Source organism: Geotrypetes seraphini, chromosome 3 (assembly GCF_902459505.1).
Source record: "Geotrypetes seraphini chromosome 3, aGeoSer1.1, whole genome shotgun sequence".
NCBI classification, from domain to species: domain Eukaryota; kingdom Metazoa; phylum Chordata; class Amphibia; order Gymnophiona; family Dermophiidae; genus Geotrypetes; species Geotrypetes seraphini.
This window is the reverse complement of record NC_047086.1, coordinates 52,285,727-52,310,227: the sequence shown is the minus strand read 5'-3', so window position 1 is coordinate 52,310,227 and position 24,501 is coordinate 52,285,727. Positions and strand designations below refer to the sequence as shown.

The 24,501-nt window shown below is 42.4% G+C and overlaps 1 protein-coding gene across 18 annotated transcripts in view; it reads left to right on the top strand.

Moving 5' to 3' along the window:
* RIMS1 (regulating synaptic membrane exocytosis 1) overlaps positions 1-24,501 on the top strand; it is a 753,464-nt gene that overhangs the window by 621,450 nt on the left and 107,513 nt on the right. The window contains exon 1 of one of the 18 annotated variants that reach the window (XM_033935994.1): positions 19,844-20,005. The exons of the other annotated variants lie outside the window; for them this stretch is intronic. The gene's annotated coding sequence lies outside the window, so the exon portion shown is untranslated. Of the gene's footprint in view, positions 1-19,843; positions 20,006-24,501 lie in introns of those variants that run through there. 18 annotated transcript variants of the gene reach the window in all.

Here is a 24,501-nt window from a genome sequence, read left to right as displayed (position 1 = left end):
TACCTGATAGTTTTCTTTCCTTTAGACACAGCAGATGAATCCAGAGTCCCACCCTATCTGTACTTGAGTATTTGTTTTTCTCAGAAATGGTTACACAGTATTTTTCACTGTTGGGATTAGTGGTTGGTTGTTTCTTTCATTGGTTATATGTTCAAGGGAAAGGAATTTTTTCATGGGTATACAGTTCCTTGTGCTTTGGCAAGAGCAATAGTAGTTGGCCAGGAGCCTCTCCATCCAATAAGACAGAGTTCAACTCAGTACTGCCTATCTCCACCTGTTGATAGATGGGCACAACCTACTAGTCTCTGGATTCATCTGCTGCATCTAAAGGAAAGAAAATTATCAGGTAAGACGTACGGCCTCTTTTACAAAGCCATGCTAGCAGCTGCCGCACGGCAACAGCCCCAAAGCCTTTTAAATCTCTATGGGCTTCGGGGCCATTAGCACAGCACAGCCGCTGGCGCGACTATGTAAAAGAGGCCGATCATTTTTTTTATAATATCAGATCATTTATATTGGCCTTATAATTATACTTTCTTGTTTTTTCAGAAGTTAGCCCCATACAGCCATGAAGAAACATTTGAAATTATCAGTGCAAATGTCCATGTGTTTTTATGTGATATATATAAAAAAAATTAATATTCAGACCATGAGAGACAGCCTGGCTAAGTCCCAGCTAATTCCCACGGAATATTAATGGTTAGCTGGTCAAACGCTATTTAACAGGCCAGGAACCATTTCTGGTTGGTTAAATAGTGCTGAATATCGGGAGGTCACGGATTTTCTAAAAACATGAAAATGGAGGAATATAGTTGAGATAGTAGTCAAAATCTAATGCAGAAGGTCCCCACTTCAATTACTGATTTAGAGATTTAAAAAAAATAATCTGGGTACATGTAACTATACAATCATGATATGAGATTCTAGCCTAGGTTCTGAATCAGCTACACAGTCCCAAAGGAACATGAGGAGACTGCCAGGTCTGGAGAAAAAAATGGAAAGAATCAATATGGTAGTAAGGCACACATCTCTGTAATGGGAGTCTACACAACACATTTTTGTTAGAATTATAGTGAATTGGCTATGACAATTTATTAAGTTTTAGCTCTCTTGATATACTCAAAGCATTCATGATTATGCTGATTTAAGGAATTCATGTTGTCACAGTTTTTATATCACATGAGATGATCTTTGGACTTTTTGACTTGTATGGGTCCTGTGTGTGAGACTTAGAGGACACTAACTGTTGACCTAATGGCTTGATAGCAACATGCTAATTCCTGCTTAACTTGCCATACTTTGAGTGGTTGGGGGACTGTGCCATACAAATAACCTTGAGGTAATTACTGCATATGTGGAGAGATGTTCTATAAAGGGGTGCCTAGATTAAGGTGCCTAGAAGAAGCCTATGTGGAGCGTCTTCTGTAAAGAGAAGAAGCCATTTACCTTCCTTTATAGAATACTAACCACATGAGTATGCTTAGGCATGGGTACTTAATGCCAACCATAGATCTGGTGTAAATGCTTTCATGTAGATTTAAGAAATGCATGCATAATTTATAGTATTCTTTAATTTGCATGCATGTGAGTCCTGCCCACATTCTGACCAGACTTTGCCCTTGTGAAGGCTCAGCTGTAAAATCTGTACTACCAAATACATGCACATATTTATAGAATATTCCACAAGCAACTGAGCATTTATTACATCTTTTATATTGGTTAAAGAGCAGTTTTTAAGAATCTATGAGCCTCAGCCCCACCACTCCACCGCATCAAAAGACATTCATCGCGGCAAGCTTTACGTGGTACTTCATCATCGGCTCTTCCTCTATAATTTTTAGATCTTAAAAGTGCAATGTGCTATTGCTACAACTCCCTTATAAAAGTGCTTAGTGCTATATTTCATTCCATATATATAGTATTCACTTTCATAAATATATAAATATAATAATATATTTGCTGGATAGGGGAAGCAGGGAAGAGGTGCTGCTAGAAGGGGGAGAGGTAAAAGGAAAGGAGAAGACCTACTGCTTGGCAAGGGGAGAATGAATGGGTGCTGCTGGACAGGGGGAGACTTAAAAAGAAGGGAGAAGGGCTCCTGCTGCACAGGGGAAACAGGGAAGGGGTGCTGCTGGACAGGGGGAGACTTAAAATGAAGGGAGAAGGGCTTCTGCTGCACAGGGGGAGCATGGAAGGGGTGCTGCAGGACAGGGGGGGAAGTAAAAGGAAGGGAGAAGGGCTACTGCTGGACAGGGGGAGCAGGCAAGTGGACAGCCGAGGAAAGAGAGAGAAAGAAAGTGGCCAGGGAGAGAAAAAGAAAGAAAGAAAGACAGACACACACATATTCTAGCACCCGTTAATATAATGGGCTTAAAGACTAGTAATAATATAAATATCTTCAAAGACTTAGCTCTTATTTCACTTCATGTTTAACATAATCAGTTTTTTCAGTTTGGGAAGGTTGGACTTGACATGTTTCGCCAGTTTACTTTCTCAAGGGTCTACCCTAAAAAGACAAAACTTCATCAGAAATACTTTACTTCCTAAAAAAGTAGAAGCCTAAAACACCTAATTTCTATTTTAATCTAATTTAATCTAATAGATTATATAAGGGAAAAGGTGTTTACTTCCTAAAAAAGTAGAAGCCTAAAATATTTCTGATGAAGTTTTGCCTTTTTAGGGTAAACTGGCGAAACATGTCGGGTCCAACCTTCCCAAACTGAAAAAACTGATTATGTTAAACATGAAGTGAAATAAGAACTAAGTCTTTGAAGATATTTATATTATTATATTTATATATTTATGAAAGTGAATACTATATATATGGAATGAAATATAGCACTAAACACTTTTATAAGGGAGTTGTAGCAATAGCACATTGCACTTTTAAGATCTAAAAATTATAGAGGAAGAGCCGATGATGAAGTACCACGTAAAGCTTGCCGCGATGAAAGTCTTTTGATGCGGTGGAGTGGTGGGGCTGAGGCTCATAGATTGGAAAAAAAACTGCTCTTAAACCAATATAAAAGATGTAATAAATGCTCATTTGCTGGTGGAATATTGTTAACTGACTTTTCTGAGCATAAGACTAATACTCATCATAGTTTTTGAAGACATATTTATAGAATAGCCTGGGGCTGGATTTTGATGTATAAGAGTGCATGTGCTGGATTGTGTTCATTGACACTTATAGAAGTTAGTGTTTTCTTTATAGAATTACCCTTGGTGGAGATAGAGAGATTAAACTGAGTTCTGCCCCACAGGATGGCATGCTCCTTGGTTAGCCAGTATTCTCTATCAGTAGCAGGTGGATGTATGATCTGCACAAGCTTTTGATCTTCTTTGCTATTTTGCTCATGTTCTGAGTTTCTTGGTTCAGTTGAAGTGGGTGTGTTTAAGCTAAGCGGTGCCTACTTTAGGGGGTACACTAGGTGGTGCCATGTCCCTCCCCACCCCATGCTCCCTCCATGCCACTGCCCCATTCTCCTTCCTCACGAAAAAAAAGTGCATTTTTGGCATCTTCTAAATGCTTGTGGCCACAATTTGGAGGGAGCTGAATTAGTTCTGAGCCACTGAAAACAGCCCTTTAGAGTAGTACAATAACCAAAATGCACGGGAAAAATGCGCGCCGACAATCGCATGCAGGACATTTGCACGCAGGATTAAAACAGTTACAGTAAGTGCTCCGAAGGGGAGGGGGTGAGGGTAGAGGAACACTCCCATTAAACTTAGAAGTGTTTGCGCTCCCTTTGGGAGGGTTGGAGGAGGGTGAACCCCCAGTACAGAGGAAACTGCTGTTTTACCTCGGTTTGGGAGGTAATCGACAGTTTCCTCTGTAATGGGGGATTCCCCCCATACACACACCAATGGGAGCGCAAACACTTCTAAGTTTAGTGGGAGGTTAACCCCCCCTCCCCCCCCCACACACACACCCTTGGAGCGCTTACAGTAACTGTTTTAATTTGGCGTGCATAAGTCCTGCGTGCAATTGTCGGTGCACCATTGTTCCACAAGGTTATGACGGGTCATCCGTGGTGAGTACATCTTTAAGTAGGACAACCAGGCAGTACATTCTCACATGTGGGTTACATTATCCACGGAACCCGGTATGGACAGTTCAAAAGTGTACCACGCATGTGTCGGTGTCTTCTCATCCATGTCAGCTTGTGGGACCATTAGTTCTCAGTTTCCCGCAGAGCTGAGAGCTGTATATTTTCTCCCATGCTTCAAACTACTTTTGTAGTGCCTTTCTGTTCAAATTTTACTATAGTTTATTATTTTCTTTTATTTTTCTTTCACATTTGTACAATTTTTTAAATTTTTATTGATTTTTTTTCTCATTTGGACCTTCTGGCTCACCTTAGTCTGTTTTTAGGTTGAGAGCATTGAGCTTTTTTCGGTATTATATTTACTCGACCTCCCCAGACAATTGAGTCCTTCGATTTTGCATCGGCGGTGTTTCCCTCAATGTCCAAGCCTTCCAATAGCTTCAAAGTGGTGCACTCAGTGCAACAGGACCATTTCAGTTACTGACTCATACAACTGGTGTGTCCAGGGCCTAGGTCCTCACTACCAACCAGATTCTTGCCTGTGCTGTTCTAAATTGCAGAAGAGGTCAGTTAAGACTCGTTAGCTGCAATGTGGAAAACTTTTTGGAGAGACTTTAGGAGCATCAAGAATGTCAGCAAACTCTGATGCCCACAGACCATCTGCAGCATTGGTACCGGTGCAGACATCGACACCTCACTCGACATCGGTGTCATCGGTTTTGCCTCTATCAGGGGAATCAGCCAAGAAGCGTAAACCCTCTTCCTTATCCAAACATACATCATTATTGTCTTAAGTGTCTGCATTATCGGCGCATCCCAAGCATTGACCACTGAGACGAGATCACCTTCTCTTCAAGTAGTGTCCCCTTTGAGGTATGCCTCGTCATCAAAGGTCACCAATGCTTTAGCACCTAATGCTCCCAGCACCATCTGTACCGAGTATTGCCATGGTACTGGTGATGTCCTTACAGGACCAGATATGAGAGCTGCTTCAGAGAGAGTTTACTACTATGATACAGATACATGCAGCACAACCATCAGCCATGACACATCTGATATCGGCCCAGTCCGCGCTCTATGCAAGCATCGAGAGAGCCAGATCTTGGACTCCATATTGAAGCTTGAGGTCCAGGACAGCTGTATCATCAAGGCATTATAATTCTTTGTCCTGATCCAGGCACTCATCAGATAGATACCACAGAACACCTCACAGTCTTTCAACACTCCACTCGACGTCAAGCCCGATGTTCTCATAAGCTCTCCCCTCAACATACAGTACACCTCAGCATTCACCTCGACATCCTTCTCAACACTCACCATCACTGAGGCAAGACATCAAGAGTTATGACTCGGATTCATCTCAACATTCATCTTCTGACTAATCAGATCTTTCTGCTGAAGAGCCATATGGACTAGAATCTGATCCATCTCCTCCACCTCCTCACAGAAGTCACCACAAGAGAGCTACTCCTTCACAAATTTTATTAGGCAAATGGGGCAATATTTGCCAATAAAGATGGAGTCAGAGTCTAAACCAAGAGCAGAACTGTTTATTAATTTGGATTACAAAGAATGGCCAAAAGATTGTCTTAAGCTTCCCTCCCATAACCTCATGAAGGAAACCATGTTTAAGAACTGGGAAGCACCCCTTTATAGAGAGCTCAGTCTTGTCCAGGATTTGATAAGTCCCAACTGCAACACCAATCCCTGCTTCTGGAATCAGAACTGAAGAAGGCCAGCAGTTGAAGGACATATGCCAGCACGTCTCCTGGCAGAAAGGGCAGAATCCTGGTCAAATTTGGGCGTAGACTTTTTCAGAACACCATGTTTACCAGTGGGATCCTCAGCTACAATTTTTATATGACTCTTTATGTGAAGTTTCTTGTTCAAAAGTTAATCCACTATGAACAGTACATTCCTGAGGACCAACTGAATGCTTTTCAACATGCTTCTAATGATATATATGGCCTGGCCCTGAATACTGGGGGCTAAATCAACTGGTGATGGTGAGTGTTTGTTTTTTTTAAAAACACTGACTGAGACCAGCTAGATATTGTAGTGCTATAGAAATGATTTTTTGTATGTGCATCACTGTACTTCTTTGCATTAAAATTCATCATGTGATCTGCAAAATGCCAAACATTTCCTTCTAATATGTTGGCAACTACAGTATATTGAATAGATCTGGCCCCTAAACTAATCCCTTAGGAACTCCAATACTCACCTTTCTTTCCTCCATCAGTCAGTCAATCGGTTTCTAATCTAGCACACTACTTTGGACTGAGTGAGAACCCCTGTGCTAGAGGTTAGTCAATCAGTATAATTCTTTCATTATTGCAAAAGTTAAGCTGAAGAGAGATGAGAGTCTCTTATGGTTAGAAGTATTATGTGAGAGGTGGGATTTGAATTCTGGATGCTCTTGGGTGTAGCCTACTCTTCTAATACTAGGCTACCACTCTACTGTTTTTATACTGTAGGTGCATAGTGTTTGTATTTTTGAAGAACACAGACAGTATAAACCAATTGGTCTTTTTCTGCAGGCATTTAGGGCTGGATTCTTCAAATAGCACCTACATGGACGTCTGCCTAAAAAAGGCAGAATCATACCTACCATTAAACATAGGCACCAGTAATGTAGGCCAGGATTTTGAAGGCCTACATTTGACAAGTATATAGAGCCTAAGATCCTTTCTGGCATAAATCACACCTACTAAGACCTGATCTTAGGCGCACTGTTCGGTGCCTCTGTAGATGTGATTATGGTATCCTTTTTTGTAGGCGCCTACATTTTTTAATGACATTTTATTTGGTTTTAAACAATGCAATCAATTACTGCACCTAAAAGGGGGCAATGTCTGGAAAACAGTATATACTAATACTCGAAGTATGGGAAACAAGATTCTGGATTTAGAAGCTCTGATGGAAGAAGAGAAGTTGGATAGTGACAATCACGGAGGCATGGTTCACAGAGAACCATGACTGGGATGTAGTTATACCGAGCTATAATCTGTTCAAGAAAGACAGGGTAGGAAGAAAAGGAGGGGAAGTAGCATTATATAATAATAATAATAATAATTTATTTTCTTGTATACCGCCCCACCAACAGTTCTAGGCGGTTCACAACAGAGAAACTGAAACATTTCATTTAAAAAATACAATATCAAAAAACACACAACTACTATGGATACAACATCAAATTAAATACAACATCAGTTAAAAGGTACAATTAAAAATCATCATCTTAAATATATAGGGCTCCTTTTACAAAGCCACGCTAGGGTATTAATGCGCAGAATAGCACGCTAGCCGCTACCGCCTCCTTTTGAGCAGGCGGTAGATTTTAAGCTATACCCCTCTCCTCAAATTACTTAATTGGCTCCCTAACTGCCTTTGCATACAGTTCAAACTCCTATTACTAACCTATAAATGTGTTCATTCTGCAGCCTCTCAATACCACTCCTCTCTTATCTCTCCTTTTATGCCCCCTGAGGACTCTGCTCTTCAGATAAATTGCTTTTATCTGTACCCTTCTCTGGCACTGCCAATTCCAGACTTTGTTCCTTTCATCTCGCTGCCCTATATGCCTGGAACAAACTACCAGAGTCTGTGTGTCATGCCCCTTCCCTTCCCTTCCCAAAGCAGAACTCAGAAACCAAGCCACACTGGCTTTGGGAATAGAGTACAGCCAGCAAAGGAAGCAATACAGACCTGATTTGAAACACAAGAGTATGATTTGAATGACCTGAAAATCTTTTAGAATTTGTGGTTATATTAATTGACATTCTGTCTAAGACTCTCAAGACCCCTGAAGCAGGCCGTTTGGGCCAAAACATGTACTTGTAGAGTCATTGGATTTGAACAAATAAAAGAGACTTGTGAAATAGTTTGAGTCCACCAGTCTTGATTGGACATCTCCACTTCTTGCTTTGTGACATTGAACCTGTGGAGGTGTTTTCTCCTGTTGTATACCTAAGAAGCTTTAAACAACAGTTTTAACATTATTTTTGTTATTCTGACTTTGCTTTGATGGAATTTTCTCTAAAAGTTGGAACTCTTTTTGTGGAGTTACACAGGGGGTCTTCTATTTCTCTGATACTTTTTAATATTTTTATGAGTTCTGTGCAGACATTGGTTCTGTCGGGTGAAGATCTTTTACTCTCATATGCTAATGATATTTTTTAGTTACCATATTTTTTGCTCCATAAGATGCACCTGACCATAAGATGCACCCTAGATTTAGAGGAGGAAAACAAGAAAAAACATTCTGGACCAAATTCTACCTGCCAGGCTCTGTACTATGTCCCCCCCCCCTCTGGGACAGGCTGGGACAGGGCACAGGGCGGGCAGGGACAAAACATAGAGCAGGCACTTTGCATTGGTCGTACAAATGTTAATATTATCACAATTTGACTATTGTAATTCTTTGTATTTGAGCTTAAACTCAAAAATGGTAAAACAAAATTGCAGCTGATTCAAAATACTGCAATGAGGTTTATATATGGCCTGAGGAGATATGATAGTGTTTCTATCTATATATATAAAATCGGAGGTATGTATGTGTGTATGTATGTATGTGTGTGTGTATGTGCCGCGATCACGCAAAAACGGCTTGACCGATTTGAACGAAACTTGGTATGCAGATCCCTCACTACCTGGGATGATATGTTCTGGGGGTCTCGCGGCCCACCTGCACACGTGGGCGGAGCTACAAACATAAAATCAGATTTCACCCATTCATGTCAATGGAAAAATGTAAAAAGCTGCCATTCTCACAGTAATTCAAAAACGGCTTGACCGATTTGAACGAAACTTGGTATGCAGATCCCTCACTACCTGGGGTGATATGTTCTGGGGGTCTCGCGGCCCACAACTCTATGTTGCTTGCTCAAGGGTGGGTTCACCCAAGATTTTATATGTTCTTGCTCCTGGAGGTGAAACTAAAAATGTTGTTTATAATCAAGTTTTGCGTTAGTTGTATTGTATTCATTTTGTCAAATATTTCACATTATAATTTGAATATATATGTGTGTGTGTATATATGTATGTTCCAGCATAACTCTTCAATGCATGGACAGATTTCAATCAAACTTGACATACACATTACTTACTATCTGAGGACAAACACTGTGGGGGTGGGAAGGGGGGGATATGTAAAAATGATTGAAAATGACAGATTTTAGTATCTACCCCATAGTGTTTTCGGGCTCACAGATGAATACTCAGCATAACTCTGAAACGCATGGAGAGATTTCAACCAAACTTGGTACACATATGACTTACTATCTGGGGAAAAATATTGTGCAGGTGGGACGGGGTAAAATACTGTGGGGGTGGGAAGGGGGTGATATGTTAAAATTATCAAAAGCGACAGATATTAATGTCCAACCCATAGTTTTCGGGCTCGCAGAGATGAATACCGACACTCCCGATGCCGTTTAAGTCTAAGTTCAGCCCCATAGAGAGGGACATTCCTTTGGGACATGTGGAGGGTAGGGGGTTGGGACATGGGGGTGAGGCATATGGGACATGTGGGGGGGGGTAACGTGGGGGGTGGGACATGTGGGACATAGTGGGGTGGGACATGTAAGGGGTTGGACATTTTGGGATAAATAAATATCCGGGCAACGCCGGGTAATCAGCTAGTATTCTATAAGAAACTTAATTGGCTACTTATAGAGAAACATATAGGTATAAATGCAGCAAATCCAAAAAGGACAGAGGCAAGTTAATGGCAGCGCCTTTTCAGCAGCAGACTGCAGCTTTTAGGTTTTCTTTAATGGAAGTGAAGAATTTGTATTTCTCTCTTGGTCAATACATCTGATATTAGCATTCATGAAATTCCTTATTGTATAAGCGTCATAGGAGTCAACACTGTTACATGAATTTGCATTCAACAGCAATGATAGGCAGCTCCCTGATATGTATTAATAAAGGCCACTGAAGCCAAAGACGTGTTATAGCTATTTGAACTGGGTAGAGAAAGGGACCATAATAAAGATGTGTGGTGAGAAGAATTCTTGTCTATCATATCCTTCCTACTGACCACAAATGCACCTAAGAACTTAGAGGAGGAGGCAGTTCTTGTTGTGGTCATAGCTAATGACTTGATCGTTCTGTAAACTGGATTTATTTCCAAGAATGATTAGGTGAGGCTGCTGCATATGAAGTTCCAGTTCACTCTGCCTGTAAGTGTCTTTCCTTTTCAGCTAGCATGTAGGTGCTCCTGGTGATAGGAGTCTTAACTAGTGCTTAAGTGCATGGTGTGAATTTGGAAAGTGACTTTAACCAGTGCCTCTTCTTAGTCTCGTGTGCATATATACAGAATATCTGAATCTTTAAAGCTTATTGCCAGTTCTTACTTTGTTTATTTATCAAAGAACATTGTTCCTTGATGAAAATGTCACTATAGTTTGAGTGGGGCATTTCAAGTGCATGCTCCTTTCTAGACATTATCAGAAAACCCATGTATACAAAATACTGATGAGTGCTAGATTGTTTTGCATTGTTTCACTGATTTCAGGTGTGGAATACAGTGTGAATGGGGATTATTGTTCATATGAATAATTTTCATGGAAGGAAATGCTTAAAATAAAACACCAATGCAAATATTTATAAATGGTAAAATTTCATTTTATTTATAAAGCTTTTATTATTTTTTTCTGTAGGAACTAATGATATAAATGACATGGTACTAAGCTGACAAGGAAGGCAATGCAAAGAAAGATTTGCAAATACAGTAGAATGCTGATTATCAGAACTATCCTCGGTAGAATGTAGTCCGGATCATCAAATATCAGGATAATTGGACATTAATTTTTTTCTTTTGGTTTTAATTTAAAAAATACCTTCAGCTCATCCCCCCCCCATACAAGAAAAGGCTACATTCCCCCTCCTTCCCTGAACAGGCACCACCAACCCCCTCCTGGACCACAGGGAAAACTCCCAGGCCTACCTTGTTTCCCTGGTGGTCTAGCGGCAGTACTGGGGCAGGAGTGATCCTACTCGCTCCTGCCCATGCTCTGTCAGTGACAAAAATAGCTGCCGAGACTTCCAGGAAGGGGAATGCTGTCTTGTCGGGGAAGGGGGGTGCACTGAAGGTATTCTTTTTATTATAAACAAACAAAAAAAATTAACGTCCAATCATTGCAGGGGGCATGCTGATGGTGGGGGAAAGTCTCCCGGTTTGGGGGGAGAGGGGTGCTGGGCTGGACTGAGCTGAGCTGATAGCAGCAGTAACAGAAGCAGAGAAGGAGCACTAGTGGGAGGGAGAGTGATAGGAATAGTACTTTTGGGGGAACTCAAATATAAACTGAGACCCTTGAAGCAATCAGGATAATTGGACATCTGGATAAGTGGAGTTTGGATAATCGGTGTTCCACTGTACTTATGACACTCTGATTTCTTAAAATAATTGACATCCCCTTCCCCCACACACACTTTTATAAAGCTCCGTTGCTGAGCAGCATGAGCTGAATGCCGAGACGTCCATTTCATTCCTATGAGTGGCTCAACATTTAGCTTGCGGAGTTAGTTTGGTATTAAAAAGGAAAAAATAGTTCTATTTTCTAGTTGATGGAAATTAGCGAATACAATGTCAGATGCTAGGCCTTTATGTCATTTCAGGTGTATAATTTGCATATACTGAAGCTCTGCTGACTATAGCTTACTGAAAAATAGGACTTCCCTGAAAAATAGGACTTCTTTGAATGGCCAAACACTGTTGAACTCACTCTTAGTTATATTGGCAATTGTATGAAGCTCCTATTCAGTTAAACCTTAATTCTGTAATCTTAGTGTTACCAGGCAGACTCTGTATTTCTTGAACAGCTTTCTTTAATAACATGAAGTAAAGAATGAGCACTTACAGTTGGTGACTTCAAGGCAATTCAACTTTGTCATAGAATCGTCTTACTCTACCAGCCTCTCCTATTCAAAAAGGGAGCTGGGAGTGTGTCCATACCTTATAGAAATGACACTGTTCTCCAGTCTTAGATATAAAACTAAGCTGTGTCGTCCTACCAATTGTTGTACCCATTTGTACTACATCTACCAATTGTCGGAACAGGCTCGGAGGTGTCAAAATGGGAGGGGGGCCTTCCATGGATGTGTAATTCTGGTCGGCTCTAAGATGGTCTTCATAGGCCTACTCCTTCTCTAACTCCTCCTTGCCAGTGCTAGGATGGTTCATGTAAGTCTACTCCTTCTCTTCCTCCTCCTTCTTACTTCCAGGTGTCACTTCTTCACAAATCTGCAGGCATCAGCTGACCCCGAAGCCCTCTCTCTGATGTCACAGGGAATCTGCGATGTCATAGGGAGACTTCCAGGTCAGCCGCTACCCCCGGATTTGTGAAGAAGTACTCCTAGAAGGAAGAAGGAGGAAGAAGAGAAGGAGTAGGCCTATGTGGACCGTCCTAGAGCTGGCCAAGAGGAAGAGAAGAAGTAGGCCTCTGGAAGAAGGAGTAGGCCTATACAGAGAGGTACACATCCTGGGATGGAGGCACAAACTTGGGGCACACAAGGGAGGGGGGAGGGAGGGAGAGAGGTGCATTGGGATATGGGGGGGAGGATGCTTTGGGACATGGAAAGAAGGAAGGGAGCATGAACTTGGGACAAAAGATGGAAAGGAGGAGGGATGAGCACAAACCTGGGAATGAGGGAGGGAAATAGATGCTGAGGTGGGGGAGGGAGTGGAAAGGTAGAATTTTTTGGCATGGGTGTGTGAGTGAGAAGGGGGGAGGAAGGAAAGGAAGAAAGAGCATAGGGAAGGGGAGGGCATAGGGAGGGGGAAAATTGTTGGACATGGTGGTGTGAGAGGAGTGAAGTACGGAGGTATGGAGAAGAGAGAGATGAGGGAGAAATGTGATGGTGGAGAGATAACACTGGGACAGATGACAGGGATACAAGAGGGAGGAGGCAATGAAGGGAGAGATGTGGCATGGTGTTAGAGAAAAGTGAAGAAATGGGAACACATAACCCCTTTCTACCACAAGTTGCACTGGCTGCCGTTCGAATCCAGAGTTCTATTTAAGTTCTCATGCATCTGCCACAAAACAATATTTGTTATGTCACCGGATTATCTTTATCCTCACTTCAACTTGAATTTCAATAATAAGAGCTCCCGCAGAATAAATCTGTTTGCTTTTCCCTCATTGAAATCGTGTCATTTTAAAAGATTCTTCGAAAGAACCTTCTCTTTTCAAGCGGCCAAACTAAATTCATGGCTCGCCCAAATTTTACTTGATGCTTCTTCACATCTCAACTTTACACCAGCATTCCGCTTCCTAACGTCAATTCTGACGTAGGAGAGGAAGTTCTGGGCCAACCAGGCATTTCTCCCCATTCCATCCAGCTTGAGCCCCATCTCTCCTTGATCCAGCATTTCCCTTCTGTGTCTGTCAGAATTACCATTCCACCTATTTTCTAGCATCACCCTTCTTTGTGTCCATCTCACCTATATCCCTATCTCACCACTTTTTCAGAATCTTCATTTGTCTCTGTCCTTTTCTTTACCCCATGTTCACCATTTGCCCTTTCAATGTCTTTATCTCCCCCCTCCCTTTTTCAGTATTACTTCTATGTCTCTATTTCCCCTCTGTATCTCTATCCTTATTCAGTAGGTCCTGCTTACCCTTTCTCTTCTTTGTGTCACTATCTCCATTTTCAGCTTTCCGTCCTTTTCTTGTAGCCAGAATTTTTCCACCCTCCCTCCACTCCGGCCCAGCCCGGTATGAAATATTTCCTTTTGTTTCCCTCCCCTCTCTGTTTCTCTCTCTCGTTCTCCTTCCTCACCCACGAGTCCTGCATCTGGCCCTCTCCCTTCCACCTGCATCCAGCCACACACCCTGCCCTGCAGCCCTCTTCAGCAACTCGTCAGCAATGGTGATCAAGACAGGCAGCCGACATTGAGGCCTTCCCTCTGCAAGTGCCACTTTTGTAGAAAAAGGAAGATGAAACAAGCGGGACTTGCAGAGGGTAGGCCCCGACGTCAGAAGCTTGTGTCGATTGCTGCTGCTGAGTTGCCGAAGAGAGCCGCGGAGCAGGGGGTGTGGCCGGATGCAAGTAGAAGGGAGAGGGCCAGATAGGAAGGCTGTAGAAGCTCCGGAGCATGACACCGACCCCAGCCAGGATGATTTCTTTTTCAGGCTGCTGCCGCCGCCACCCCCCCCCCCCCTCCGAAATGACAAAAAAAGGACTAAACTGGATGCCCGGCGGCGGTGGCTTTGACGTCCCAGAAAGGAAGGCTGATCGGCCGGTAGATTGGGACGGCAACACGAGTCTATCACGGGATGGGCTCCGCGATTAACTCACGTTGCCTTCCCGATCTACCGGTCGATCGCGATCGACGTATTGGGCACCCCTGTTGTATACAGTAGTTTGACTTTACTTATTACATCTTCACTAGGGCTTTTTATACCTCTTAACAATAAAGCGGCAGCTTTTCCAGCCTGACAGAATCCCAGACTGTCACATACTTCAACATCTGATGCTTCTCCCTACAAAAATTAACACATTAAATAAATGAATAATAAAAAAATAAAATATTGTATTTGTTAAAAATATTTAAAAAGTAATTGTATACATTTATGCTTTAGAATTTGTAAATTAAGCAGCTTTTGAGAATTGCACACGGGTGTCCTATAAAGAATCGTGTCTAAGCCCGCCTAAAAACCTGATTGTCTAACCGGCGTCCATGTCACAGGCACCGGTTAGAGAATCGGGTTGCCGCTTAGCTTATTGTGGCAAGGGATCTCCCTGCCATGATAAGTTTAGCAGCAACCCGTTCCCCCCTCCCCCCGCGAACACTACCGGCAGGAGAGATGCCCAATCTCTCCTGTCAACCCTCCCACCCCTACTGAACATCGCCAGCAGGAGGGATGCCCAATCCCTCTTGCTGGAAACCCCCCCATACATCACCCCATGTGGGGGTAGCCTAATGGATCTGGCCAATTAGAATATTAGGTCACTCCCAGTGCATCCCGGAGAGGGTGGCATGGGGTCCAGGAAGGGTGTGCTGGGGGGGGCCCAGCGGGGGGATGCCCACAATGTATGGGAGGGGGATGAAGGGGTTTCTGCAGGAGGGACTCCTGCCGGCGATGTGAGGAGGTTCCAGCAGGAGGGATTGGGCGTCTCTCCTGCTGGTGATGTATGGGGGGGATGGGCAGCCGTGGCTGTAGCCGTTATATTTATTGTAACACGCTCTGGAGCCATGTCTGCTTACAATGTAGGCCAGCCTAAAGCTCCTTCAGGGCCAAGGCACGCCCATGCTTAGTCTCAGGCGAGCTTAGGCGGGCTTGTGTGCCTCCCTAGGCTCCGAGAGGTGCCTCCAATGTAGGCGGCCTTGCTCAGGACGTTTTTTTCTAGAAAACGTGTGTCCCGATTGGCTGGTTAGGCAGCAGTTGGCCGCCTACAATCGGAATGCCATTTATAGAATTTGGCCCAAAATAAGCCATTTGCATGTAGGAGGTGCCAGTATTTTAATGGACTAGCCACATAGACATGAAATCGGAGCAGTGGGACACCCTTGGGGGCACTGCTATGACCTTATTGAAAGGGATCAGATTCAAAACGAATGCTAGGAAGGTCTTCTTTACCCAACGTGTGATGGACACCTGGAATGTGCTTCCATAGAGCGTAATAGGGCAGTGTACGGTACTGGGGTTCAAGAAAGGATTGGACAATTTCCTGCTGGAAAAGGGGATAGAGAGGTATAGATAGAGGATTACTGCACAGGTCCTGGATCTGTTGGGCCGCCTCGTGAGCGGATTGCTGGGCACGATGGACCTCAGGTTTGACCCAGCAGAGGCATTGCTTATGTTCTTATATGGCAGTACGGTGGGTTTTGGTGGGCTCACATTTTCCATCAGAAGTGTACTAGTTAGGGTGGCATATGAGCCACTGCACTGCCCACCAGGCTACTCCAGAGATCTGCTTGCATAAGAACATAAGAATAGCCACTGCTGGGTCAGACCAGTGGTCCATCGTGCCCAGCAGTCCGCTCACGCAGTGGCCCCAAGGTCAAAGACCAATGCTCTAAATGAGTCCAACCTCACCTGCGTATGTTCAGGTTCAGCAGGAACTTGTCTAACTTTGTCTTGAATCCCTGGAGGGTGTTTTCCCCTGCAACAGACTCCTGAAGAATGTTCCAGTTTTCCACCACTCTCTGGATGAAGAAGAACTTTCTTACGTTTGTACGGAATCTATCCCTTTGTAACTTTAGAGAGTGCCCTCTCGTTCTCCCTACCTTGGAGAGGGTGAACAACCTATCTTTATCTACTAAGTCTATTCCCTTCATTATCTTGAATGTTTCAATCATGTCCCCTTTCAGTCTCCTCTTTTCAAGGAAGAAGAGGCCCAAATTCTCTAATCTCTCGCAGTACGACAACTCCTCCAGCCCCTAACCATTATAGTCGCTCTTCTCTGGACCCTTTCGAGTAGTACCGTGTCCTTCATGTACGGTGACCAGTGCTGGATGCAGTACTCCAGGTGAGGGCGCACCATGGCCCGGTACAGCTCTAGGACTGTCCATAGTATCTGCAGCTGTCATAGAGATGGATATGTACTGTTTCATGCAGATATTTGGAGGGTGGAAGAGGGTCACTGACCACTTGGGGAGTGTGTGTGAGCCATATTTTCGTCCCTCCAGCATTTATCTGGTCAATTTGGGTATCTTTTAGGCCCTTATTCATTTTAAAAACAGATCTAGCCCAAAATGTCCAAATTGTGCCCTAGACATTTTGTAAAATGTTTATCGCTGTTAAACCTCCAAGTGCTAAGCCCAACCTAATCCTATCCAAAACACGCCTCTAACATGCCCCATTAAGATTTAGACACACTGGAGAAAAATAACCAGAAAGACGTCTAGAAAGTCAGTTTTGAAAATGTCCACGTGCACATTTTGACTAGTAAGATGTCCAAGTGTCGGTTTATGCCGTCTGTTGAACATTTATCTTTTTTTAAAATAAGACCCATAACACTGGTGAACAAGCATTTTGCTATTGGAGTTCTGTCACCTGTATCTTAATTAGGGCCACATGCTGACTCTAAATCTGAAAACAGTTTTTGTCTATCACTTCCTATTTTTAAGTTATGCGTCAATTTATGTTTATATCATTTTTGCCAATAACGCTACCTTCAAGCGTCAATATTTTACTGTTTTTGTAACACAATATTGCATTTTAGGACAGCTCATCAATCACATATATCAGTAATCTGAAAGTTTATACTAAAAAGTGATTGCGCTTTTTTTTTTTGTACCTGTGAATTTATATATTTTGTTTGTTTTTGTCTAAGATATTATAATTATGAACAGACAATGTTCTGTTAACCATCCTGATCATATCTGTTATGTCTGCGGACAATTTACTGCATAAGGGCACCCGCTCAAACTCAGGGGCGGGAAATTTCATGGCGACACCAGAAAGTATTTCTTCACAGAGGGAGTGGTTGATCATTGGAACAAGCTTCCAGTGCAGGTGATTGAGGCAGACAGCGTGCTAGACTTTAAGAATAAATGGGATACCCATGTGGGATCCCTACGAGGGTCAAGATAAGGAAATTGGGTCATTAGAGCATAGACAGGGGGTGGGTAAGCAGAGTGGGCAGACTTGATGGGCTGTAGCCCTTTTCTGCCGTCATCTTCTATGTTTCTATGTTTTTTAATCAGCATCTAAGAAGTACATTTGGTTTTGAGAAAAGTGAAACCAAAATCAAAGAAGGTGTTTTTGTTGGACCTGAAATCCTTGAACTGATCCTTGATGATGCAATCAAATAGAAGCTGGACCCAGCTGAATCAGCAGCATGGGAAGCATTTGTGCTGGTTGTTAGAATTTTCTTGGGAATCACATATCAGAGAATTATGCTGAGCTTGTGGAGAACATGCTGACAGCATATCAGCTAATGCAGGGGTGCTCAAAAGGTTGATCGCGATTGACCAGTAGATTGCAAAGACAACACGAGTCGATTGCAGAGCCCATCCTGGGCTCTTTGATAGACTCGTGTTGCCTTTGCTTTCTGTTCTCCCTGCTTCCCCAATGCCAGGCCAGGCCCACAGCCTTCCCCCCCCCCCTCGACGTCAGAATTGATGCTGGGGGAAGGCTTGTGGACCCGGCGCTTGTATGCGCCTGGCCCGGCATCAGGGAAGTAGGGAGAAATAGGCAGCAGTGGCTTGAGGGAAGGGGCAGGGAGAGAGAAAGAACCATAGAAAGGAGGGGCAGGGAGAGAGAAAGAAAAACAGAAAGAAAGGGGGCCTGAGAGAGAGAGAAAGAAAGGGGAGGGGCAAGAAGAGAGGAAGAAAAAGTTGGACTCATGGAGGGACAGAGAGAGATGTTGGTTGTGGAATGGAATGAGGTATGGAAGAAAAGAAGCATGCAGGAGGCAGAAAGAAATATTGGATTTGCAGTCAGAAGAAGGAAGTGCAGCCAGACTCATGAAATCATCAGACAGCAAAGGTAGGAAAAATTATTTTATTTTAAATTTAGTGATCAAAATGTGTCCATTTTGAGAATTTATATCTGTTGTCTATATTTTGCAGTAGGGCCCCCTTTTACTAAACCGCAATAGTATTTTTTGGCACAGGGAGCCTATGAGCGTCGGGAGCAGCACGGGGCATTCAGCGCAGCTCCCTGTGCTAAAAACTGCTATCACGGTTTAGTAAAAGGGGAGAGGGCATATTTGTCTATTTTTGTATAGTTGTTACTGAGGTGACATTGCATATTTTAAAGACATCTGCCTTGACCTCTTTGAAAAAAACCCGAATATAAATGATAATTAACATTTTCTCTGCGAACAGTATGCTTTGTGGGGTTTTTTTTTTATTTTATTGTTGGTAGATCATTTTGACTTGATCATTTTAAAAGTAGCTTGCAAGCCAAAAAAGTGTGGGCACCCCTGAGCTAATGGGTGCCAGAATGTCACTTAAAATGCACTTCTTACATTCTCACCTCAACTTCTTCCCACTCAATCTTGGTGATGTCAGCAATGAACATGGGGAAAGATTTCATTAAGATATCAAGGTGATGGAAAGCAGCTACCAAGGAAAGTTTCCAGTATGATGGGAGACTATTGTGTCTCAAACATTTCTGAACATGCTGACATCACTTTTGTGTGAGTTAAGAGAGGCGTAAATATATGCTGCAACATGCCCTCCTTATTGTCTTAGTGTTTGTTTTCAGAGTAAACTCCTTAACACAAGTTTGGTGGCACACAGTTCATACTCGCAATATTGTATAACCTGACATGCTAGCTGAATTTCAATTACAGATTTGAAATCAGCATCATTAAATTAACAAAGAATACTTCTTAAGTTCTCAGTAGCAAAGAAAAACTTTATTTTTGTTGACTAGTGTATTCACATAGTCTATCCCAGTGGTATTCAACCCAGTCCTCAGGGACCACCTGACTAGTCAGGTCTTCAAAGTCTCTGTCATCCATATTCATTGTGCAATGCCTAAGTCCACTTAGGAGCCACTAGGTGTGATTCTATAAACAGTGCTGTTTTTTTATTGACAGCCACGCCGGGCGTTACCTAAAATGTAGGCACCGCTTGGTGCTGTTTATAGAATCTGGCCCAAAGGGCTTCCAAGAGTATTCCAGCATCCAAAATTTTGGACCCTTCAATAAATTTTGGATGACAACTTACTCTTTGAGGCTCTTTGGGTTTTGGTTTGGTTTGCTTAATGAGGAAATTATAGCTGAAATGTAGCACCAAGAGACACAACCTGTGATCGCAAGTCAAAAACCTTTTCTTCATTCTTGTGTGGTTTTAGACAAATCAGATCTTCGAGGGCGAATCAAAAATTAAAGGCAATTGTTTACGCGATAACTGGAACAGAGCTAGTGAAATGCAACATATGTACTCGTACATTGCCTGTTGGATAGTTTGTCCCAGAAGTAGCTGAAGGATTTTTTGGGGTCCCCCACACTTCCCCAGATCACTATTCTCCTCCATCCTGAAGCAAGTAAGTAGAGACCAGCTCCCCACGCCAACCCTACTCCCTCCGCCCTCCATAGGCCTTCTAGCCTTCCTTGCACTATTCTGTAAAAGGCACTTAAACAGGATGTACTTTGCAGCTGGCCATTCACATAGCTAATTCACAATATGAAACCTGTCTGTAATTAAGCGGGCCCAGCTGAATATTAGCCGAGACTCATTTAAATGAATAAAAGTTTGCTAGCCACCTTTGATCCTCCTCTATACTCTCTTGATTGCAATTGCCCCTCTTTCCCATAGCAAGTAAATAGAGACTGGGTCCTTTATCCCACCCACCCCTTCCCCTTCTAAAAGCCCTCCGGCCTACCTTATAATACCCTAGTGGTCCAGTGAAGTTCATTGGGCAGAAAAAAATGCCCACTCACTCCTGTCTGCCATGGCTGCTTTCCCAATATGGTTGCCGTGACCCCTAGCAGCAACCATATTAGCATTACAAGTTAGTGTGGGGGGAGGGGCTGTGAAGGACCTGTTTTCTACTTATTATGGGAAAGAGGTTTGATCACAATCAGAAGAGTGAAGGGAAGATCAGAGGTGACCAGCAAATCTGTATTCATTTATAGGGGTCCCATCTGATATTCAGCAGTTTGCATAACATGAATTAGCCATGTGAATGGCTAACTGAAAAATACATGCTATCCCTTGTAGATGCCTTTTTATGGAACAGCACATATTTATTTTTAGTATTTATATACCACTTACAATCTAAGTGATGTACATTAAAGTACTCAAGCATTTTCCCTATCTGTCCTGACAGGCTCACACTCTATCTAATGTACCTGGGGCAATGGGGGGATTAAAGGTCACAAGGAGCAGCATGGGTTTGCACCCACAACCTCAGGGTGCTAAGGCTGTAGCTCTAACCACTGTACCACACATTCCCCAAGTTTATTACGAAGGTGATTTAATAAATAATGCACAGGTTGGTAACATTGGAGAGTGGATGATGTAATTGCAGTAAACCTTGTTTCACTTTCACTTCAGTGCTTGAAGCATCAGGATGTGTGATTAGGAGCTTTGTAGTGTACATAGTATGACTGTGACAAGTGTGGGAAATGAAGGCTGCAGGTGTTTCGGGGACTGTGTTTGTTGACGATCAGAGGTCGTACATTAAAATTGAAATTCTACGTGGCAAAAACCCAACAGAAATCCACAGTGCATTACATGAAGTTTGTGGTGAGTTAACAGTGGACCGTAGTACAGTTTCACGGTGGGCAATTCATTTTCGGAGTGATCGTGTGAGAATAGATCATCATGCAAGACTAGGAAGGCCAAAATCAACAATCGATGAACAATGTGTGAAACTCATGGCTAATGCTCTTAAACAAGATCATCGTGCGACATGCAAGGAACTTTCTGAAACCACAGGGATTCCACTGCCATCAGTATACTGAATTCTGACAAATTATTTAAAAAGTGAAAAATTTCTGCGTTATGAGTCCCCCACTTCTTGACTGCTGAACAGCAGCTGAGACGCCTGGACAGTGCAACCGTGCTGAAACAAAGATTCAACATTGAAGGTCATGCATTCTTGAATCGCATTGTTGCTATTGATGAAACATGGATCAGAGACTTTGAGCCGGAGCTGAAATCACAGTCCAATGAGTGGAGAGCTCCATCTTCCCCATGACCAAAAAAATTTTGACGAGTTCAATCAAAAGTCAAACAAATGATGATGCCTTCATGATCATAAGCAAAAATCATAATCACAGACAAAGTTCCATGTGGAAGAAGTGTCACAGCAGTATATTATCGTGATTTTTTGCAAAAATGTGCAGAAAAATGCACAAAACCCAACCTCAGTTGCTCTTGGCTGGGCCACTCATTCTTCACGACAATGCTCGCCCACATATAGGGAATGTCGTCATTGAAAAACTACATGAATACCGCTGGGAGGTGTTACTTCATGCTCCCTACAGTCCAGACATGATTCCACCAGACTTCGACCTTTTTCCAAAACTGAAACAACCTATTCATGGACATCTTTTTGCATCTCTGAACATAAGAACATAAGCAGTGCCTCTGCCGGGTCAGACCACAGGTCCATCCCGCCCAGCAGTCCGCTCCCGCGGCGGCCCAAACAGGTCACGACCTGTCTGTATCACCAGAAGGGGCTCCCTTGCCACCTTGGTTTCTCATTTAAGTCCTGGAAGAGCTTTCTTCTGCCGTTACCCGAGCCATTCGGCAACTGAACAAAGCGGTGTCTTGGATGCAATAATGAAGTTTCCCGGACGTTGGGACTCGGTCATTGCAAAGCAGGAAGACTATATTGAATTAATAAATAAGAACAGTTTATATACCACAGGACCGTGAAGTTCTATGCGGTTTACAAAGATTAAAAGATGGTACAAATTGATTGAACATAACAGAGGTGAAAGATAGTGGTTAACAGCTCAAGGGAACAGTTATTGAAGAGAAAGAGTTGAATGGGTCAGCTGTCTAGATACTTCAGGAACAGATATGTTTTTAGGCGTTTCCTGAATTCCTCATAAGTGGTAGGCATAAGCAATTGTTCTAGATCTTTACCCCATAATGCTGCCTGATGTGAGAGAAGGTGTTGATGGTGTCTTTTGAGGACTGTAAAGAAATACTTGAAAAAAAACCAACAACATGTAAATTTAAAAAATAGTGTGCATTATTTATGAAATGACCCTCGTATATTGGATTTATGGCATTTACACACATATATGTGTACATATGTACATAAATGCCAGTATTCTGGAATAATCTGGTTGGACAATTGAGAATTAATATAACTTTCAGAGTTTTAAAAAAAATTATTAAAAACATCTCTTTTTATAGAAGCTTTTTAAGTGATTAAGAATGACTGAAGGAATGAAGTGATTAATGGAAGTTTTGTTAATATTAATATTGTTTTGTTTTATACTATTTTTTTATCTTATGATTATGTTTGGTTTTTTTTGTAATCTGCTCATGTGAAAAATGTAGTAAAACAGGGCTTTTTGATTTTACATAAATTGAGAGCAGTGCAAAATTTAATTGATAGGATTCATTTTTGACTTTGGTGCATTCATTATTTATGATCAAGTTGAACTATGCAAATGTATTACCTGGTTTAAAAAAAAAATCTGAGAAAGCTGCGAACTTTGCAAAATGTAGCTGTAATATTGGTTGGCAGAGTAGGTAAATATGATCGTGCCATCCATGATTTAAGATTTGATTATTTATATAAGGTGTTAAAAATGGGAACACAAAGTGCATTGGCTAAATTGGTTGCATCTTATGTCCCATCCCGCACATTGCGTTCTAGTCAGGCTTCTCTGCTCCAGGTGCCAGCAGTGAAGGAAGCACATATGACCAGTACTCGGAATATGACATTTTTTTACCTAGCCCAAATGTTGTGGAATGATTTACCTCAGGATTTAAGAGAAGAACTATCTGTTGTCCATTTTAGAAAATGTCTGAAAGCTTATTATTTTCAGTTAACTTAAGTGTAAACTTGTAATGATAGAGTTGAATGAAAGACTCTGTTGAGGTGGAGAACACTTGTGAAAACATCTTTGAGAATATTTATGAGAATATTATTGGGACATTTTGGGCATGATTCTGCAAATGTGTGTCTTGATGGTAGGCGGCGGTAGGTGTCATACTGCTGTCTCTCAGCCAATCGGGACACACTTAAAAAAAAAAAAAGGAGGAAGGAAGCCTACATTGTAGGCATGTGTCGCACGTCAATGGAAATGTGTAGGCATGCTTAAGCATGCCCAAGGTGGGGTGTGGGCATGGTTTCACCTGGAAATGGCCTTGGGCGTGTTTAGGCATCCCTACGCTTCTCCATAGGCATGAGACAGATGCCTTAAATGTAGGCCTGCAAAATGCTGGCCTACATTTAAGGCATCTGTTCAGCAATGTAGACACGATTCTCTTTAGGATGCAGATGTATGATTGAGAAGCAATCATACACCTCTTAGGTGGCCGCCAAGATCCTAAAGAGAAACAGGCCCTTTATGTCCATGCTTTAAATTTATTATAAAGAAGGATGTATTTAATGGTGTGGGCTATGGTTGGGGTCCTTTGTAGAATAAGCTTTTAACTCATCACCCTTGGGTTATTTGGATGGAGGTACACTGTTATACAATTGGCATTGTATAATAGCCACCGCTATATGAATAAGTCCCCTATCCATTAATTTTCAGTAACACTATACAGACAATGCCAATGAACATTTTCTCTGATTGTTCTAGCATGATCTTTATAATGCTGGACCACAGCTACACTGTTCTGCCTAACTATACAGATAACTGTGATATTCAGCCCTTATGGGGGTAATTTTATAAGGAGCCATCTAGTTTTAGGCAGTGAGAACATACATTATTGAGGTTCATAAGTGATTATTTTGACATATATGTGACTCCTTATAAAATGAACCCCCCCAAAACTGGAGAGATGATGTTCCTGAGTTGGACTTTACTGCAAGAAGCATACTCCTTATAAAATATCAATCAG